Consider the following 6,292-nt stretch of genomic DNA (forward strand, 5'->3'; position numbering starts at 1 on the left):
TTATTTTCTTTTGTTTTTATATATGCATGGTATGTCTATTTACTTGCATCACACTACCATCCATTATTTAAATGTTAATTATATTCTTTGTGTGCAGTGTGTATACCTTTCCATCTTATATTTACAACCAATGTGGTGATTTGATTTGAAGGTCTTCAGGTATATATTGAGCCCTTCCTAGCAGGGGCGGATTATAATAGGATCAATCTGGGTGGTAGTCAAGGGCCCAGTGGTGTGTGTGGGGGCTACCTGGCCCTGGGCTACCACTCAGATTGCCCGCTGCTATCAGGGCATTACTGCACTGACTGGCGTATGGGCCCGGTGGGCAGAGGGGGCCCGCATCGGGCCCCGTCTCATCTGCTCATCGGGTCCCTACCGGCGCTGCGGCAGTTAAACACTACTGATGTGCGGGCGTGCACCTGCACATCAATAGTTAACAGCCGCCAGCCAATCGGAGGCTGGCAGCTGACATCAGCCACAGCGCGCATGTCACCGGCGTCTGATGTCATTGTCAGTCGCCGGCGAGTGCGCGCTGCTGGAGGGAGCTTCGCCGCTGGAGCACGGACAGGTGAGGAGAACATTTTTTTATTTTTTTTTATTGCGAATGGCAATCCGGGGAGCCTGGGCCAGTATGCTGGAAACTGGGGGCAGAGATGCTGGACACACTGGGGACAATATGCTGGACAGACTGGGGGCAATATGCTGGACAAAAATAGTACAAATTTAGGTCACCACGTTATTCTAATGAAAGATAATTCACTTAAGCAGGTTCAAACAATGACATACTTGGGTAAACCTTGGGGTTATAGTTTATCAATAAATGGATAACCAATCTTGATAAATATATTGGTTAACGCTAGCTAGCAGCCACCGGTAGTAGTGACAGCCAGTACTCAAGGTATATGTAAATGACCAATCTGGGTAAAAGTTTGAGCGCCACCAGTGATAGTGAACATGTACCAGGGAGGAATATCACAATAACAAATGACAATTGAGCACTTCCTAGCAGTCACCGGTAATAGTGATCATATACCTGCATAAGTGATGCAATAACAAGTAAATATCTTTTTTTTTTATTTAAATAGATTTTTATTGAAAATAAACATGAACATTACATTTTATGCATTTTCCAATATATTACAAAGTTTCTTCATTTTCCAAACCCCCAACAATCCCAACAACCCCCAAACCTCCCCCTCCCATGACAGCTCCTTCCCAATTATACTTTTGTTACCAGTATTGATGGCTCTTTGAGCCGCTTGACTCACTTATGACCGCTTATTCCTCTAGCAATCTCCCCCCTTCAAAAGGTCTTCATTCACCCATTTCCCATACCTACTCATCCCAGCTCGAGCCACGGAGACCACATTTTGTCAAACATTTCTATTTTCCCACGTCTTTTGTAGACCCCCTTTTCCAGATTGAGACCATGTTTAACATATTTCAGGAATTCACCCCTTGTAGGCGGCTCCTCCTTAATCCAATTCCTTGTTTCACCTTCCTTGCCATATATAATAGCCTAGCTATTGCTATCTTCTAGGTGTTATCCACTCTAATTTCCTCCACATATCCCAGTAGGCACACCATCGGATCTCTCGGCACTCTGCATTTATACGCCCCTTCCACACGGCTCAGTACCACCAGCCAAAAAGCAACCAGTCTTGGACATGTCCACATCATGTGATATATTCCTGCATTTTCAGTCCTACATCTCGGGCATTCAGAGTCAGCACGCAACCCCGCTCTGTGCAACACTTCCGGTGATTTATAGACTCTGTGCAAGATGTACAGCTGCAATAGTCTATACGGCTCACTTAGTGACACTCGTGGAACCCACTCCAACACCGACTCCCAGGTTTCATCCTCCATTGGGCCTAAATCTCTTTCCCACTTAAAAGGACTTTAACACTCGTTGTTGAATTATCTGAGCGACCAAATGGATTCCTTTGGCCTGCCACTCTGTCAGCACTCCAAGAGCACTGCACAGTACCACTGCCCTGTATATATACACTGCACCGTACCACTGCCCTGTATATATACACTGCACCGTACCACTGCCCTGTATATATACAATGCACAGTACCACTGCCCCTGTATATATACACTGCACCGTACCACTGCCCTGTATATATACACTGCACCGTACCACTGCCCTGTATATATACAATGCACAGTACCACTGCCCCTGTATATATACAATGCACAGTACCACTGCCCCTGTATATATACACTGCACCGTACCACTGCCCTGTATATATACACTGCACCGTACCACTGCCCTGTATATATACAATGCACAGTACCACTGCCCCTGTATATATACAATGCACAGTACCACTGCCCCTGTATATATACACTGCACAGTACCATCACTCCCCTGTATATATACACTGCACCGTACCACTGCCCTGTATATATACAATGCACAGTACCACTCCTCCTGTATATATACACTGCACAGTACCACTGTCCTGTATATATACACTGCACAGTACCACTCCTCCTGTATATATACACTGCACAGTACCACTCCTCCTGTATATATACACTGCACAGTACCACTGTCCTGTATATATACACTGCACAGTACCACTCCTCCTGTATATATACACTGCACAGTACCACTCCTCCTGTATATATACACTGCACAGTACCACTCCTCCTGTATATATACACCGCACAGCACCACTGCCCTGTATATATACACTGCACAGTACCACTCCTCCTGTATATATACACCGCACAGTACCACTGTCCTGTATATATACACTGCACAGTACCACTCCTCCTGTATATACACACTGCACAGTACCACTCCTCCTGTCCAGTATATATACACTGCACAGTACCACTCCTCCTGTCCTGTATATATACACTGCACAGTACCACTCCTCCTGTCCTGTATATACACTGCACAGTACCACTCCTCCTGTCCTGTATATATACACTGCACAGTACCACTCCTCCTGTCCTGTATATATACACTGCACAGTACCACTCCTCCTGTATATATACACTGCACAGTACCACTCCTCCTGTATATATACACCGCACAGCACCACTGCCCTGTATATATACACTGCACAGTACCACTCCTCCTGTATATATACACCGCACAGTACCACTGTCCTGTATATATACACTGCACAGTACCACTCCTCCTGTATATACACACTGCACAGTACCACTCCTCCTGTCCAGTATATATACACTGCACAGTACCACTCCTCCTGTCCTGTATATATACACTGCACAGTACCGCTCCTCCTGTCCTGTATATATACATTGCACAGTACCTCTCCCCTGTATATATACACTGCACAGTACCACTGCCCTGTATATATACTGCACAGTACCACTCCTCCTGTATATATACACTGTAGAATTTGCAATAGCTGTCACTCATGTTAGAAGTGAAATCTGGCATTGGACTATACCTAGATTTCTCTGCCGTATCTGGGCATCATGAATCGTGGTATGTGTTAAAGGGGGGGGGGGGGGGGGACCCACTGAGACTCTTTTGCCCGGGGCCCTCAAAAACCTGGAGCCGGCCCTGGGGGTGGGTCACCGGGCTGCGGCCGGCGCTGCAGCTGTTTAACGCTATTGACGTGTGGGCCCGCACGTCAATAGTTAACAGCCGCCAGCCAATCTGAGGCTGGCAGCTGACGTCAGTCCCAGTGTGCATGTCGCCGGCGTCTGACATCATTGTCAGTCGCCGGCGAGTGCACGTTTCAGCTGCGTGGAGAGAGCAGGAGCGCGGTCAGGTAAGCAGAACTTGGTTATTTTTGCAGTCCCGATCATGTGATGGTAACATTCACCGGCGAAACAATTAAAGTTCTACATCTGAGGTCTTATTCCTGCTGGGGGGGGGGGGCGCCAAGCTCGGGACCAGCCCCGGGCGGCAAAAGCTCTAGCTACGCCTCTGCCTCAATCAAGTGTTGTACCGCATTGGAGGACGCCTCCCGCGCCCAGCCCTTCAAATGCTGACTCTGGGCTGCAAGAAAATATAACTCAGGGTTGGGCAAAGCCAAACCCCCATCTTCCTTGGGTCGCTGAAGCGTCTCCAAGCTAATACGTGGGTACTGTCTCCCCCATATCAGGCTTCTAAAAAGAGCATTAATCTGCCGGAATTTCCCACGTGGAATCCAAACTGGCGCAACTATGAGGAGTGTATTATACTATGTGGAGGACTATGGGAAGTGTATAATACTATATGGAGGACTGAGGAGTGTATTATACTATATGGAGGACTATGGGATGTGCATTTTACAATATGGAGGACTGTGGTGCACATTATAATATGTGGAGGACTATGGGGTTTATTATACTAAACAAGCAAAATGCTGCATATTCATCGAGTGATTGGATTGTTTATGCCGGAACAGTAATCCTTGTTCTCAGCAGCACATCACCCGTGTAAACTGTAGATGTGCTGCTGATAACATGATACTGCATGGTGATCTGTTAGTGATCTATTAGTGATCGTTCTGTCCCATCATTCTTTCTCAGTTGGTGTAAAGAGGCCGGGAAACAAGCGTTGAACAACTTCAATATTGTCGATCAAACTGATTTAGCGGCCTGAACTCAGCGCTTGTAAATACAACTGAAATGCTTTTGTGTGATGTGCAATATGTTAGCATTTGGGGCCCCATTTTAAACTTTGCCTAGGGCCCCACTTTGCCTAAAACCGGCCCTGCCGGCAGTGCTGCTAATATTGAGGTAGCCATGATGACATTCAGAGTTCACACAGACAGACGGTTTTACCATTCAGGACTTTGGGAAAGATGAGTAACAAGACAAGCGCTGATATTTACACATGGACAATCTGTTCGTAACTATTTCATCTATTTTTATGTTTTGCTGCAATGTGGTTTTTTTGTGGACAATTCAATAAACCACTACATGATTTATGAGAATATCATGACATTTTTTCTTTAAGAGTAAGGCACCTGGTGAATAGTCCTGATTAAAGGGAACCTGTCACCCCGTTTTTTGAGATTGAGATATAAATACTGTTAAATAGGGCCTGTGCTGTGCGTTACTATGGTGTATGTAGTGTACCCTGATTCCCCATGTATGCCGAGAAATACATTACCAAAGTCGGCGTTTTCGCCTGTCAATCAGGCTGGTCTGGTCAGGTGGGCGTGTTCACAGCGTTCTTTTCTTCCCCAGGTTTCCGTTGGTGGCGTAGTGGTGTGCGCATGTCCAAGGTCCGGATTCCCTGTGCCCACGTGAAGACACAGCGCGCGATCTGCGCTGTCATTCCTTTCATCGGTGCGGGCGGCCATCTTCCTGGGGCCGCGCGTGCGCAGATGTAGTGCGCTGCTGCACGGGGCTTCAGGAAAATGGCCGCGGGATGCCGCGCGTGCGCAGAAGAGATCGCGGCGGCCATTTTCCCAAAGCCGAGATGCAAACTCGGCTTTGGGAAAATGGCCGCCGCGATCTCTTCTGCGCACGCGCGGCATCCCGCGGCCATTTTCCTGAAGCCCCGTGCAGCAGAGCACTACATCTGCGCACGCGCGGCCCCAGGAAGATGGCCGCCCGCACCGATGAAAGGAATGACAGCGCAGATCGCGCGCTGTGTCTTCGCGTGGGCACAGGGAATCCGGACCTTGGACATGCGCACACCACTACGCCACCAACGGAAACCTGGGGAAGAAAAGAACGCTGTGAACACGCCCACCTGACCAGACCAGCCTGATTGACAGGCGAAAACGCCGACTTTGGTAATGTATTTCTCAGCATACATGGGGAATCAGGGTACACTACATACACTATAGTAACGCACAGCGCAGGCCCTATTTAACAGTATTTATATCTCAATCTCAAAAAACGGGGGTGACAGGTTCCCTTTAAATAAATGTGCTAAATAAGCATTTTTTTAGCAGAGAGGGCAATAATGGAATGGGGGTGTGGGGGATTGGGATGAGAGGAAAGGGGATTTATAATGGATTTAGGAACGGGGAGGTGGAGGAAGACATTATTATCGATTATTATGTCTAACACAGTCCCTTATGTATAGCACAGTCCCTTAGTGTGTGTGTGTGTGTGTGTGTGTGTGTATATATATATATATATATATATATATATATATATATATATATATATAGCTTTGTCGCCTTAAAAGGAGGGGGGCCCAGACACATTTCCTGCACAGGGGCCCGAAGCTGTCTGTGTCCGCCCCTGTGGTAGTCAATGGGTGCAGAAACCCTGCATATCCACAAAAAGAATTGACATGCTGCAGAAAATAAAACGCTGCAAATCCGCATGTATTTTTCTGCAGCATGTGCAC

The sequence above is a fragment of the Ranitomeya imitator genome, chromosome 3 (assembly GCF_032444005.1).
Source record: "Ranitomeya imitator isolate aRanImi1 chromosome 3, aRanImi1.pri, whole genome shotgun sequence".
Taxonomy (NCBI): domain Eukaryota; kingdom Metazoa; phylum Chordata; class Amphibia; order Anura; family Dendrobatidae; genus Ranitomeya; species Ranitomeya imitator.